This window comes from Notechis scutatus, chromosome 1 (assembly GCF_049901735.1).
Source record: "Notechis scutatus isolate UNSWTSFEM ecotype Mainland chromosome 1, rNotScu1.2, whole genome shotgun sequence".
NCBI lineage: Eukaryota > Metazoa > Chordata > Lepidosauria > Squamata > Elapidae > Notechis > Notechis scutatus.
In genome coordinates, this window is record NC_142009.1 from 53105700 (window position 1) to 53122504 (window position 16805).

A 16805-nucleotide genomic window follows, 5' to 3' on the forward strand; every position below is an offset into this window, starting at 1 on the left:
TGACTGGAAATTGTAAAAACAGTCAAGATATGTATTCAGTCTTGTGTGCATCATAACAAAGGATTCTGTGTCATATTAGTTATACTGAGTTCATACAGTATATACAGTATACAGCAAGGGTCTTCAAACTTGACAGCTTTAAGACTTGTGGACTTCAACTGCCAGAATTCCTCCACCAGTCATGTTAGCTCAGGAATTCTGGGAATTGAAGTCCACAAGTCTTAAACTTGCCAAGTTTGAAGCCCGTTGGTATATAGTATATAAGGGATCCTATTACTGGGTGAAAAAGTTGCCAGTAAGGAATGTCCTTGATTGTCATGCTTAGTGACTCTTTAGAGTTCCAGACTAGGTTCTTTTTTTTCTTTTTTTTCTGGTGATCCCAATTAACTTAGAACATTCCATATTCAAATTGTATGTTCCCCTTCTGACCTATTGTTCTTCAGCCACCAAATATTTATATTACTCTGCCTTCAATGAAGCTCAAGGAAGACAAAATGGAGGGAGAGGAAGACAGCTGATAACAAGTATTCTTTGCACCTGATAGCCTCCACCCATCACCTTTTCATGAGGATAGAGAGAACAGTACACAGCTTGATAAGGAACTAGAGAATGGAAAGACAGCCATGTGATTGGTCTCTGTCTGCAGCAGTGTGAGCTTGACAGTGCACAGGGTATTGCATCACAAAGCATACAAATGGTTTGATGGAAAAATGCATTATTTGGTACACTTTATAGCCACTTGAGGGAGGATCAGGAGCCATGTCTCATCTCCTTTTAAAGGAGCACTATTACAAGTGATGGAAATTATGGCCCCAGAATATAAAACAGGGAACACAAGAAGCACAATCAGACTTGCAAGGTTCTGATACTAATGAAAATAATTTTAGGCAATTTTCTGGTCTATCTGGTAGAGCCTAAGGCACATTGCTTCAGCTTTCTATTTTAAGACAGTACAAAGCCCATGAGCCAAGGATCTGGAACTAAACTGTGTACCAAAAAAAGTGTTATCTTCTTGTTTTTCTTTTGATTTGTGTAGATCTATCAGGATATAATACTAAAAGTAAGTGGTTGGGCACCTTGAATACATTCCAATGATTTTATGTACTTGACAGAGTTTTATTTTTCAGTGAAATATTTCTGAAGATCAAGAAGTTGACTATGGAATTACTCTTAATTCAAAATAATGATTATAGGAAGAAACCCCAGGACCTCCAATGAAGATTTTCACTGCAGCTTTTTTTTCTACTGTCCCTGTCCTATTGTTTCTTTTATTTATTTTTTATTTTTCTTATATTATCCATGTGTTCATAACTATGTTTTTACTTATACCTATTATCTTGTAAGCAATTGACAAATAAAAAATAAATAAAAATAAATAAATAAATGAAGGCCTCTTCCACATGTTTCTAACCAATATAGTCTCAAGCTTTCTTTTGTCAATTGGGCCCACTATACTTGCTGATGTCATTGCTCCATCTCTCTTTTGTGGACATTTTTTATCAAGTGGAATCCATTCTATGACTGCCTTAGTCCACCTGCCACCAGTTCTTCTTGCTTTGTGACCAGCCCATTCCCATTTCAATTCTTTTACTCTCTTGATGATATTGTGTAAAGCTCTTCTTGACTTCAGTTTTCCTTTTCTGAAAAGGAAAAGTCCTGTGCAATAAAAGAGAAGAAAAAAAACAAATCTCATTTTAAGACAAAATAGGATGAACCGATCTCTGCCCAAAGTAATTTCATTGTAGCTACATGAAGCTGTTTTAGAATCAGAGTCAACCAAGCTATAATCACTAACTGTCTTTACAACAGAACCTGAAGGGAAATAGTTATTCCAGCTGTAGTTCTTGATTTAACTGTGAAAACCTTTTGGCCTGGATCCTGTATATTTTAAGACAGCATTTCTCAACCTTGATACATAGATAGCCACTATAACACTAAGATCTAGAACAACTACGCCGTCTTCGGTCTGATTTAAGCATGGTATATAAAATCATACATTGCAATGTCCTACCTGTCAATGAATACTTCAGCTTCAACCATAACAACACAAGAGCACACAATAGATACAAACTCAAAGTTAACCGCACCAAACTTGATTGCAGGAAATACGACTTCAGCAATAGAGTGGTCAATGTCTGGAATACTCTACCCGACTCTGTAGTTTCTTCCCCAAACCCCAAAAACTTTAACCTTAGACTGTCTACTATTGACCTCACCCCTTTCCTAAGAGGTCTGTAGGGGGCGTGCATAAGCGCACCAACGTGCCTACCGTCCCTGTCCTATTGTTTCTCTTATTCTTCTTTTATTTTTCTCATATGTACCCATTTCATGTATTCACAACTATATATACACTTATACTTATTATCTTGTAAACAATTGGCAAATCAAATAAATAAAATAAATAAAATAAATAAACTTGCCATGGCCATCTTGCCACAGCCATCTTGCCACAGCCATCTCGCCATGGCCATCTTGCCATCATCATCTCTCCGCAGCTAATTTACCTAAATAAGCTGGGAAAAGCTATTTTTGTCTTCCCTTTGAATAGAGATTGTGATTATGTCTGCCTTCTTCTATATACAAGGGTTATTTATTATAAAGGTCCCCCATACCCAGAGTGGTCCTTAAAGTATTTATTCAAGGACAGCTTGGAACTAAGGTTCAGCAAAACTTGGAGATCCTCAGATATCTCTACTTTATAATACCATGCTGTAAAACAAGTTAGATTTAGTCATCATTGTGCAAGTTTCTTGATGGCAACACCAATCTTGCTAATGAATGGTCACATCTTTCCTCTTCGTCTTTCTTCACATTCAGATTTATTTGTTAGCATTTGCTGCTGGATAAGGTTCTGGTTGAGTTGGTTGTTTGGTCCCCTTTTTAAACATTTGCCATTTCGGATTGTCTTCAGACTCTTTTACTGAGATATTTTTTTTTATGAATTCTTATAAAGGTACTTTTGAATTAAAATAAAATATAGTATTGGTTTGTGGTTAACAAAAATTACCTAAACATTTTTTGGGAGAAGGGTCTTACAATTATTACAGCAACTGTATTAAACAATAAAAAGTTTGTGCTGCCATGCTTTAAGCTTTGTTTTTGTTTTGTTTTTTCATTTTATGGAAACTGACCTGTTCTCTCATAAATAAAAGGAGCCTCTCATCCAGAATTCTATTGTTCCCATGTGCTGAATCTGCTTAAGCATATGTCAGAAGGATGAGTTGTTAATAAGGTTTGCTTTATTCCAAGGCCAAAGAAATATAAAGTGAGTCATTCGTTCAGAAGATTCTTCTCTACAAGTTGGCATGATAAATTAAAGAGAAAATGCATGTGTATCACACTCTTAGATTCATCAGTGGTTGCTGTACTTCCACAGCTTACACAAGCATGCTGTTTCTGAACAAAAATAAAATATTTCTATCCTACCAAACAATGCCAAAACGAGATTCAAGGCAGCCAACTACCACTGCTAACACATAATGCAAAAAGCACACTGTAATAGAAATTTTAAAATAGTCATTTTAACTTTGGAAACTAGATGGTGGTAATAAATCTGGCAGATTTCAAAAGCAGTCTGGAGACTGCCATTGAGAAGTCCTTGTCTTATGTCCTCATCTGGAGCACTATAGACAGTGAAGAGTCATATAGCAAGTCATCCAATAAGTCTTCTCCAATGAGCAGTTCCAAAATTATTAAGATCTAAATGTCAAATTCTGCACTTTGATTGGAGCCTGGGAAGAATTCTTAATCAGTTATGTTGCCATAATTTGTGTTTGACTCAGACATTGCTTTTTTAAAATATCAAACTCTTAATCAGTTGTGTTGTCATAACTTTGATATTTAAAAAAGCAATGTCTGAGTCAATCACATTGTTTTCTTGGCAAAAATATAGGATAATTCTCCCTTACCTTCTATATGTTTTTAACTTCATAGTCTAGCCTACAGGTCTATTACTTTTTGGAATTTTTGCATCTATTAATAACTATTCTTGGGAAAAGTCTAGAATGCAAATATTGGGCTTCTGTACTGCTGCATTTTGAACTGTCTTTGAAGTTCTTCAAAACATTGTACTGTCTAAATATACAATGAACAACATTGCAGTGATTTATTTTGGATAAAATCATAAAGGCCAATTCAAATGCACTTTGAATGGTATCAACGTGAGCTAAGAGATCCAACTGAATCAGGAGGGTCAAACATCCCCATCTTGGTTCCAGCATGGCAGGCTAAGAAAATCAATTATATTTTTATTCTATATCAAGCTCAGCTTTATACCGGCTGTGTGTATTTGCAGGTCCACTACATTCATAGCAACTTTTACATAAGATGAGGTTAGAGATCAGCCAATAATTATCTAAAGTAGGGTCAAGCAATAGATCCAGAGGCTGTACCACTGCCTTTTTCCAGGCAGGCAACAGCACATAATCTCCCAAGGGTGGGTTAACCATTGTTGTGACCTAGCTTCCTTTTACCAACCAAGAAAATCAATGATACAAAGTTCATGTGGCATAGCTATTGCATACCACAGTAAACCCTGTCTATGAAGGCAATAGTGAAGAAATATTATCCTTCCATCATTGGTAACAAGAAGATGTATGTTTGAACCTGAACTCTTGACAGTGTTTGGTTGGATTCTATCTTCACCTTTTGGTAACATCATCCTATGTATCTTCTATGCCACTTTTTTTCACAGAATTGAATAAACCTAGTAATCAGAGAAAGGGTACTCAGTTGCAATCCCGTCAAGCGCTTCAGTTGCCTCCCCTTTCCAGAAGTCAACCAAGACGTTAACAGCATTTCCCAACAAGGACTCTGAATTTCTCCAAGTATCTTCAGGAAAACAAACAGGAACTCCTACAGAAGCCTGAGCAGAGCAATCAAATAGGTCTATCCTAGAGGTTAGAGATACTGGTTAGCTTTGGAGTAATCAGAGAGTAATTTGTCCATAACAGCAGGCAGCTATCCCACACCCTAAGATCTCATGACATCTGTTCTGAGACAAATAACAAATCCTGCCTATGATTTCCCATAAGGGAATGACTTTTAATGACCTTAGACAAGTACATGTTTGTCATGGTGGCTATGTAAGTTACTTCTAATCCTTCCCCAAAGCAAGCAAGTAGGGGTCCTCCCCATAACCCCATTCAATTATTTTTTCTTAAGGCTAAACCTATTTAGCTCTTCTACGTCCTTTCATAGATCTAGCCACTGATCATATTTACTGCCGTTCTGTGGGCCTTTTCAAATTTCTCTGAATCCTTTGTAAAGTAGTGTCCCAAGAACTGGACACAGTTATTGAGGTAGGATCTGACTAACTCAGAATAGAGTGAATCAATTGTTTTCTTTGATTTGAGGTGTTTCCTTCTGCTGATGTAGCTCATATTGCATGAGTCTTTTTTCACATCACATTCTTGGCTCCTATTCCATTTGCAATTGAATAGCAGCTTCTGTTTTAATGTATCCAAATAAGTATCCACCATACTATACTTGTGTCTTAAGTAAAGAACTTTGCATTTGTCTCTGTTAAAATTGATTTTGTTACTTTCTCCAATCTACCAATATCAATTTTAATATTATTTGTGCCTTCAATAGCATTTATCATATCCAATGTTGTGTCCTCTGCAACATATTAAGTTTTCCCTTTTTCTTTTTCAATCAAATACATTAGTGAAAATATTGGAGAACCCAGAATTGATATCATTAATAAACGATTTCAGTATGATTTTTGAAGCAACTATTATCAATTTAATTGTCAATGCTATCCAGCCCACACTTAACTAGCTTGCTAATCTCTCATAGGAAACATTTTCTATTTTTTTCATAATTCACAATGTAGTAATGCCTACAGCTACTAGGACATTACCAGCTGGAAAAAAAAAAGATTCATTGGTAAGATTTATTATTGACAAATCCTTGCTGATTTCTGATAATTTTCAAAACCCTTGTGAATCAGCCTTCATATAATTTGGTCTAGAATCTTCTCAGGTATTGATGTGAGACTGAGTGACCTGTAGTTTTCCATAGAGTTGAAGTACCCATAGCAAGAAATGTTTTCTCCTGTAAAGCTACATGAATGAACTAACTAAAGTGCAGAAGAAAACTTCTATTCACAGCTGTGAGTACAAGAAAGTCAGCACTTGGAACTGTCCCAGGTTATAAATTTCTGATTTCAAGAAGTACATCCTACCTCAAAAAGAAGGGCTAATCCAAAATTCAAGCCAGAATTTTTATCAGCATTCCCTCCTTTATTATTTCTTTTAGCCACGTACCTGTTAAAGTAAATATATATGCATAAGGCAGTGCAGCACAAATTGGGAAGAGGAGGGGTTTGCTTCTCTCAGACCAATACTGGAACAATAAGGCTCACAGCGACACAGTATTTGATAAGAGCCTTTTATAATAGATACTAGCACTAGCAACCCAAACTGTAAGACTCAAGCTAGATACATAATAGTCCTAACATTTTACATGCATAAATCACCTATGCACTAGAATCATAATAAACCTATCTGATGTCAGTTGCTTCTGATCTTGCCTGATCTAGCCCTTACACAGACCGTGAGATATGTAATTCGACTAGAAGTAGACCATAGTTGTCAACAGAAGTGTCACATGAACAACTGAGAAAACTGAGGGATCATTACATGAATCTCAGATTAAGAAATAAAGTCAGACTTCTGTTGTTGTTGTTTTAAATGTTTGCTCAATCTCTAGAATGGAGAAAAATGCATATTGTTTGGTTGACTTTTGTCTAGGAAGCAAGTATTAAGAGGTTTTGTAGAAAAGTATACTAAAAGATAGCATCAATATGAATGCATCTTGAAAATGTATGGGTAATAATTTATGGTTAAAAATGTTTGCATTTTTTGGTATAAACCCAAAAAAGCTTTTCAAAAGGCAACTGGACTTTCTTGGGGTTTTTTTCCTTGAAAACATTTTGCTTCTCATTCAAGAAGCTTCTTCGGTTCATTACTTCAGCTTTTTCTTTTTTCAAGAAAAAAAAAAACAAGAAAAAAAGCACTTTTGGGACCAGAATGTTTGAGAATCTCCATAGACACATAATATAGAGTTTGAAGAATATCACAATGTATTGATCATTTTATTTATGCATATTTTGAAGTCAATAAAGAATAACAGCCAAATGGGAAACATCCTCTATTTAGAAACTATGGTGTATCAGAATGTATATTCTTTCATCATATCACCTGATAGAGCTTTAGGAGTCTAATATATTTCTTCTTTTATCACTAGTCATTAATTTAGACCCAGCTGTTTAATAAAAGGTTCTTCTTGAGGCAATTTCAGAGGCCTGTGGGGGGGGGGGTTGCTCTTAGAGGTATTTTTCCCCAATCATTAAGTGATTTGTATCTGATAGTTGTTGAAAATCACCACAATTTCTGGATGAATTTAGTGGAATAAATTTGGAAAACTAATTTGGAAAACTTGGAAGGTCTTGGATCAATGACAGATTCTTACGTTCAGATTTCAGATCACATTTATCTGGCTGAATGCATAGCATTAGTTTCAAAAGACTGTGTACAGTAGACAGACATGAAGAACTGGCTTGTGAATTGTTAAAACTGGCTTGGCTTTCTTAAATATATAGAAGCTCATATTTTCCTGGCACTACTGCAAAAGAGAAGAATATTTTTAATGTTTTGGAACAGTGACCTCCACCAGGCACTTAAGAAGTGTTAATAAATCAAAAGGAGCCACTTAATTTCAGCATTTTAGGGTGTCCAATCAAATACTAAGCAAATGATAGGACTGAAAGAATAAAATAAAATATAGTCTACTGTTCAAAGGAGCAAAGAAGTGGCTTATGTATTAAGATATTATGGTGTGACTGTTCTCTATTGTAACAATATCCTATGAAATAGAAGGCTGAACCATCATTGTTAGTTTTGGCATGAGGCCAAGAGGACACCGAATTTTCAATTGATGTTAATTGGTACAAGAAGAAGTAATGTATTAAGAAATATTAAATCACATAGACATCAAATATCAGACCCACTGGCATAAACTCTTATGTGAATATTGCACTGAATAATCAGTTTTATTTTCTTCTGAGAAGGCCTAATACAATCAGGGTACTAAGAAATTAGTAGTTACTTTTATATATTCTTATGTTTTATGCCTTTCTATCTACCGCATTTCTCATTCCTCTTTTTAACAGCAAAGAGCTATTCATTAAAATACTTACATTCAACAGTTTCTTTTAATAGCAGCCCCTTCACAAAACATCATTTGATTTCTTTTATCCCTTTCTTTTTTTCTATGGATGTTGATTGCTTTTTCCGCACTGCCAGTAAATTGTGGATTATCAAGGATCTAAAAAGTTTCTTCTTTGATTGGAACATAAAAGGGAAAACAAATCCAAGCCACTCTGGTACAACTTGCATTATTTTGATAATCATTTTGAGGTCAGTTTTATAAATAGGGAGTAGTTTTAATTAAATAATCCATAATTAATAGTTTAGAGAACTTTAAGAGTTGAGCTAATTTTTTTTTCAATTATCTGAAATACTATCCTTTTAAAGAAACAAAAAATAAGAATAAGGTACAAATTTTATTCCAAAGAATGGAAGCAAAACAAGTGCATGAAAACAGCTAAAGCTGAGGAAAAATATTCTTTGGACTCGTTTAGCAGAATATGAATGGCTTTTGGCAAAGATAATTCATGGCACTTCCTGTTGTTCTCAACTCCCAGTGACCACAGAGATAGACTTTTCTTTGTAACAATCTATTCTTCACCTGTTCTTTCAGGTCTCCCAGTGGTGCATTCATTGCCAGGTAACAGAGTCCATCCCCCTTCTGCTGGTAGTTCTTTGTTTTACCTCCATCTTTGACAGCATTAGACCATTTCCCAGAGAGCTGGGTCTTTTCATAATGTGTCCAAAATAGGATGATTTGAGCTTCTTCATTTGTGCCTTGGGTTAGAACTTGGGGTTGGTCTGTTCTATAATACTCTATTCCACTCTTTACTTTATATTTCCAAAGTAGTTTGCCAAACAATATTTGTTCATTATAGTTTCACTGCTAAAATCAATTAACCAAATACAAAAATCAAGAACCATAGTATAATAGAAGTTTCCTAGTGTTAGATATTAGTCCCCAAAAATAAATGAATTAAATTGTAGCCTGCTTCCAGATGAGAGACAACTAATTAAATGGCCTAATTTTAACTCCCCAGTTTTGAATAATAGGAGTACTGACATGGAAAATAATACCTTTGATCAGTATGTCTGAAGCATTATGTAGATCCAGGAAAAAAAGAAGAAAGGCACATATTTTCACTAAAACTTCACTAGAACTCTGTGAAAGACTAAACACAGGCCCAGATATTAGATCAATTGAAAAGCTGGGTAAAGAATGTACCTCACAAAATTGTTGTAGGGAAAAATTGGAGGGGGAAGCACTGTGTAAGCCACCTTGAGTTCCTGAAGAAAATGCAATATACTAATTAATATATTCATGAATCTGGGAACATGTAGGGATTATTAATAAAACATAATATAAGACATGGAGCCTATAGTCAGACAAAAGCCAAATCTCAACAGCTACTTTAATTGTAAAACAACTTTTTCAGCCTAGTGTTCAATTTCCATGCTGGCTGAGAATTTGGGGTATTATATTCTAACTTGCCTGGAGATGCCAGCCTTAAAAGGCTGCTGTATAAAGCATAGTGGTTATTCTCACAACTATGGAAATACAGATGAGAGAAGACTGTGGGCAGTTTTAAGAATAAATTGGTGGTTTGCAAGTGCAAATTTTTCCCTGTTACCTAAATTTAATGTTGGGAAACCAGAAAAGAGTAAATAATGGCCTTGATACTTAAATAAAATTAAATGCTGCATGAATAACTCCTCACCACTATCCCAAGATTTCAGGATCAACTTGTCATTACTGACCTCAACAGCAAAAATGGGCAATTTTATGGGAGAAATGAGAACTCCAGAAAGGAAATTGGAGGTTAACATTGATACCAAAATAATTGAAGCAAGTAATCAGCTCAGAAAGAAATGGAGAGGAATGGAAAGGGAAGGGGAGGAGACTCAACCAAAGGACAATGTTAGAAGGCAGCGTGTGGTTCCCTAACAACAATCCATTCATGCTTCAAAATTGAGAGGTATCCTCCTTCAAACAGTCCATGTGATAAGGAGAAAAACAGGCTATGAGACTAAAGAGAAACTGAGCCAAGGGGTCTTCTAGTTTGCTCAGCTTGTGAATGTTGATCCTTTCAGTTGCAGATGCAACAAGTTGGCTGCACAATAGGTCCTTCAGCTTCTTTGCCTGGTGTCTGTAAGACAAGTAGGACCTAATGGTCCTTCTCCCCTCAACAACCTTTCTTCCTCTGATCAGCCAAAGCCTAAGCTGATCAGAGCACAACTCCACAAGCAAAATAAAGTACTTCACTTTTTTTCCTTAGGCCAACAAAGTTCCTGATAATAAAACAATCCTCTTTGTTTTCCAAGACCTGCCTCCACAGAGCCACAATGACATAAAGAAATCAACTAGATCTGTTTTTCGAAACCAACATTTAGGGGAAAATAAATATTGTTTTAATTCACAATCAATTTTTTGCATTCACAATCCTGTTAAGTGGAGAAGGAAAATGCATCACATTGGTTACTGGAGCATGACTTGACTGGGCCCATTGGAATGTATGGTGAGAAACTGATGTGTCTCTAAAGGGCATTTTGCCACTTACTTGGAACTTCCTCTATGCAACTGTCTCCCAGCTTGATTGCTGGTGAGTAATGCAGCTCTCATAAAGCTGTGCCAGTAAAACCCCTATTTCAGACCACATTCTTCTACTTATGCCACATACAGGAAAAGCTGCAGAATAAACTATTTTCCAAGTGGTTTTTCAGTACTTAAGATCATTTTATTAAATCTATTTTTATGTGTCCCTGATTTTTTTCCCAAGCTTCTCGTCTTTTTTACCATATGTGAGACTCAGAAAGAAAGTCTCAGAGCTGACTTCAAACAGATTTCTTAAAGTTAAAAAATTTAAAATCTTTATAGGTATGACATTCCATTTAACTGACTCTTCCAAACCTAGAAGGAAATGGTGCATATAAGAGTGGAAATATAGAGATATTTCTATTCAGCCTTGTAAGTCTCCTTATTCCTTGTACCAGTAGGTGTAACAGACAAATTTTTGACTTCTGAAGATGAGATATAAATCAGTTCAAGCTTTCAAAATCTCTTCATGTTTATTTTGGTATGGATAAAATGGCAAATACTAAGTAACTCAGAGTGATATAAATTCAGTGCATTCAATTTAATTTTTTCCTTAAATATTTCGGAATCTTGGCTCAGATGAGCTGGGATTCTAACAACCACATATTTCTTCTATCTGCCTAGTATTTCAAAAGGAAGGAGGATATGACCTAGAACTGTTTGTTCTGCTTTAATTCACCCTATTCATCAAGACTGGAGATGAATTAATATGCAATAAAAAGTAAGGGGCATGCAAATTCTATGAAGCATCTAGCATGGCACCATATTGATGCTAAAAGAGATCTCTTATTCATTGCACATCTTTGAAAATAGCCACCTGCAACACATTTATTGTGCCTAAACCCAAACATAATACCAAAGGGGGAATGTTTCAAACTGAGCTCTCCAATGGCCTTAGTCATCCTATCTCTTGCTTTTCTAGCATATAATTATCACAATAATGAAGCAGCTGTTGATAAAATAAATGGGGGTGAGTATCTTATATGCATCACCTCCTTCACTGTCAGTGGTTGTGATGAAAATTGGTCTAACAACATCTAAATTTGCACACGTTGGTTCATTCTAATTTAAAGTTTTAGCTTCTGAATTAACTTAATGAATATCAATAGACATCTCAAAGAATCCCTGGGAGTTGAACAAGATTCATATAAGTGATCCCTTTGGACTGAACATTCAACACTGGCATCACATCCTAAATAAGGGAAAACAAAAAAATATTAGTTAGTCCCATGCCTGTGCCTAATGTATGAGATAGAACTGCACTCCTTGACAAACACTTCTTTTAAAGAACAAGGAACCCAGAAGTCTCCAGCAGATGATAATTGATGTCATTGATGGCCATGGCCATTTTATCCATTGCTAGCAGATCTAAAGCAATCTAGTTGGATCTGCAGGGTCAATGGAAAGTAAGCAATTTAAAAAGTAAGTTTTCTCCCATTAAAATCCAGTACTTATTTTTAAAGTCTAAAAATAAATCAGTAAAAAAAAAGAAGTTCCTGTAATTTTAAGTTTAACATATGAGCCTGAGTAATCAAGGAAAGTATTTTTACTATCCAGTCAATATTTTTCCTGGAAGCTTCAATAAATAGACTTTCTTTAGATCTCTAGTATGTGTGCTGAGTAGTCTTAGGTACCTCACACCACAGAAAACTTTATCCTGAAGAAATATAGTAAACAGGAATTTTGTGGTTACATAGTTCCTGAAAATAAAAAGGGCAATAAAGGCATACTAAAATCTTTCTCTGATTTTTTTTTTTTTTAAACAGGCAGTTCTTCCTCCTGGCGCAAAGCTCTTATGAGACACTTAATATGTATTTATTTCATTTTGGGGAAGAAGAAGAAATCCTTTTTTTGTTAGTTTGCAAGTCCTATATTTCCCACATCAATTAAATAAGATTTTACCTGGTCTTTGTTAAGGTGCTAGAAAATGCAAGGCATACTGTAGTTTTTTTGACTTGCTAAATCTCCATAGAGTCTCTCCATATTCTGAATCAGCAACTCATACAGGCTGAGTCATCTAAGAGTGAAAGGAACTCAGGACAAATTAACCAAGAAGCACACAGGGATCTTTCCCCACTAACCCTTAGCCACAATGCCCTGTTTTTCCTGGTGTATCCTCACAATGTTGCATTCATCTCATCCAACTTGTGAACAAGACAGACTTATGGTGGGTTTTTTTTAAAAAAAATAATTGTATCAATACTAAGGTAGTAAGTAGTTTTCTTCACCCGCGCTTTCTATAATTTTGTAAACAACAAACTAAAAGACTCAAGGTCCATCCCACCCCTGAAAGAACCTAATGGTAAAGACTGTAACAACGACACTATTAAAGCCAACCTCTTTAACACATTCTTTGGCTCAGTATTTGTAAACAGCAATGGATCATGCTCAGTATTTCCTAGTCGAACCACAGACAACTGCAATGATCTAATACATATTGATTTTACAGAAGACAATGTTGAAAAAGCACTACGCAATTAAAACCATCTCTATCTATTGGACTGGATGGAATATGTGCCTACTTCTTAAAAAAGCTATCCACTGCCATAGCTGAACCTCTAAGCATAATCTTTGAAAAATCTTTCAGGACCAGCTCCTTACCAAAACTATGGTCACAAGCCATGGTCAACCCCATCTTCAAAAATGGAGACCCCAGCCTAGTTGAAAATTACAGACCAATCTCTTTATGCTGCGTCACCTGTAAAGTCATGGAATCAATTATTAACCAATCCATCATCCTCCACTTAGAAACAAACAACCTACTCTCTAATAAACAATTCGATTTTAGGAAAAAAACTATCATGTAATCTGCAACTCTTACACTGCAAAAACATATGGACTACACAACTTGATCAGGACAAAGCAATAGTCGCAATCTACATAGACGTCTGTAAAGCCTTTGATTCAGTGGTGCATGACAAACTACTCCTAAAACTAAAATCTTATGGTATCTCTGGACACCTGCATAACTGGATAGAAGCATTCCTGTCAAACAGACAACAAATGGTCAAAATTGAGAGCGTCCTATCAAATTCTATACCTGTCAACAGTGGTGTCCCCCAAGGCAGTGTTCTAGGACCAACTCTTTTCATACTCTACATAAATGACCTCTGTGATCACATCAAGAGCAACTGTGTTCTCTTTGCTGATGATGTAAAGCTATTCAACACCACAGATAATACTGCTACCCTTCAAAAAGACCTTGACTATGTATCAGAATGGTCAAATAAATGGCAACTTCAAATCTCAACAAATAAATGCTCTGTCCTACATATTGGCAAAAAAAATCAGAAAATAAAATACAGGCTGAATAGTCAAGACCTTGTTGATGAGCCAAACTCTGTTAAGGATCTTGGAGTACTCATCTCAAATGACCTAAGTGCTAAAGCCCACTGTAACTACATAGCCAAAAAGGTGTTAAGAGTTGTTAACCTAATCTTACATAGCTTTGTCTCTGGTAATATTACACTAATAACTAGAGCATACAAAACATTTGCTAGACCAATACTCAAATACAGCAAATCAGTCTGGAACCCACATTACGTATCTGATATTAATACAGTTGAGAAAGTCCAGAAATATTTCACAAGAAGAATTCTCCACTCCTCTACTCGTTGTAGAATACCTTATGCCACCAGACTTGAAATTCTAGACCTAGAAAATCTAGAACTATGCTGCCTTCGGTCCGATCTAAGTATAGTATATAAAATCATACATTGCAATGTCCTACCTGTCAATGAATACTTCAGTTTCAACCATAACAACCCAAGAGCAAACAATAGATACAAACTCAAAGTTAATCGCATCAAACTTGATTGCAGGAAATACGACTTCAGCAATAGAGTGGTCAATGTCTGGAATACTCTACCTGACTCTGTGGTTTCTTCCCCAAACCCCAAAAACTTTAATCTTAGACTGTCTACTATTGACCTCACCCCTTTCCTAAGAGGTCTGTAGGGGGCGTGCATAAGTGCACCAACTTGCCTACCGTCCCTATCCTATTGTTTCTTTTTTATTTATTTTTTATTTTTCTTATATGTATCCACGTATTCATAACTATGTTTTTACTTATACCTATTATCTTGTAAGCAATTGACAAATAAAAAATAAAATAAATAAAAATAAATAAATAAATAAATAAATATAAGGTGTATAAAATCTCTTAAATTTTTGTTTTACCCATTACTGCCACTGACAGGGAACAGAGGCAAAGTATAAGGATCAGGAATGGAAGCATAAACAAAATATCTCTACTAAAATACTATAGTTTTCGGCTGAGTACCAATCTCTCTCCCTCCTGTACCAATCTCTCTCCCTCCTGCCTTCCTTCCCTCCTTTTCCACTTCTAAATAATGAAGCTTATCATCACCCAGTGTTCTAATTGCATATTTGAGATGAATTTATTGATCTTTTTGATTTGCCAATTTTTTACAGTTGTGGTCTGAATGGTCTTAAGAAAAAAAAAAAAAGAGAAGGGGGGGGGGGGGGGGGGGGGGGGGGGGGGGGGGGGTCTTCACCCCCCTCACACAGGGGGAAAAATATGTTTGTGGTCTCTTTTTTTTTCTGTCCTGTGAATCTGTAGTGTTGGCAGAGAGCTAACATTTCGTCCAAATAAGTCCTTTATGGCCAGGAGATAAGCAGTGGTGATTCAGCTAAGGCTATAGTTGCTTCTGCAGCAAAAAGAGTTTCCCATTTGCAAACAAACCTCACAAACAGAACAAGAGAAAGCTATATTATAGGGAAATTCCACATACCTAGTGAAGCACACACATAATTGAGAAAGGAGGAACCAACTCATTCCTCTAGTGAATTGAAGTACTCAGTCTATGATCTGGAAGAAAGAAACCTGAATCAGTATGCCAATATGTGTCCGCCTTCCGATGGAATCTCTACATATGGTTCCGAAAGCTGGGTAGATGAGTGCACAAATATTATTCCATTAATCCCATTAGTTCAGCTATCGTATACAATGATACAATTTGTGATCTACTCAGAAAACTACCATCACAGAAATATCCCTAAGTAAAACAAAAACAAAAAACCCCAAGATAGCAGCTGTAACTGCATAACGGAAGACCTCCTCTCTTTTTTGTGAATGAGGCCTGTAAAGGAGTCAGAACTTTGTACAAAGGGGTGCATTCATTTGTGCAGTCACTGCTGCCATCTTGACTTTTTGGATGCTCTCTCCACAGACATCTTTGAACCATGACTAGCTTGTTCAATAAGGACTGTATAGGAATCTCACCTACATAGGAGCTTTAATATGATAGATAGCATAGCTTCACTTCTAAGAGCTTATACACAGTTTACCCTTCTGATAAGTAAACTTTGTATGCACAAATTTAAAAAACCAATCTTTTGGTAGAATAGAAAGAATTTAATTCTGTTTGTACCAGAATCTTTTCAGAATGCTTATTCTGATATGACCCCTCACCACAGAACTCAACACTATGGCAGACAGAATATGCCCCGCCTCCTATTTTATGACCTTAAACAACAGAGGGTATGTTACCATTCCTATATTCAGAAAATGTATCTCAATAAGAATATCTCTGTTATTGGTTAAAAAAAAAAATCTACCCAGAGGATTCTCTCCACATATTTCCAACCTTGTCTATATGCAAAGTTGTACAGACTGTCTTCCTAAAATATAATGAACCAAAAAAAGCAGTTCTGCTTATATTGGATATATAATACGTTGTGATTCAAATGTCAGCATGATTAGTTCTTTGGGGTATAGTTAAATAGTATTTTTCCATACTGTTAGAGTCCAAACAAACTCTGAAATAGAGTACTAAAATATTCCAATGATATTACTAATTATGGGTCAACTCCAAAGGTTTCAGAATGAATTTGAGTTTAATTTGGATAAATATCTCAAGATTAAAGTCATTACTCAAAGCTTATTAAAATAAGTTAGAACTCACCTATCAGCACATATCTCACAACCCAAAATCTGTCTTGTAGGGCATCCAATATTTCTCATTATTATTTTGTACTGTCTTGGTATTTTGGCCTTTATATGTTCATGTCTCACCCTTTTGGCACTTCGGTTCCTG

The 16805-nt window shown here is 35.7% G+C and overlaps 1 long non-coding RNA gene across 1 annotated transcript; it reads right to left on the reverse strand.

Moving 5' to 3' along the window:
* Positions 1-1409: 1409 nt before the first annotated feature.
* On the reverse strand, positions 1410-15581 carry LOC148132802 (uncharacterized). The gene is made up of 2 exons (XR_015746917.1): positions 15501-15581; positions 1410-1656 (listed from the first exon to the last, which is right to left on the reverse strand). It is a non-coding gene; the product is annotated as an uncharacterized LOC148132802 (long non-coding RNA).
* Between the last annotated feature and the right edge of the window lie 1224 nt (positions 15582-16805).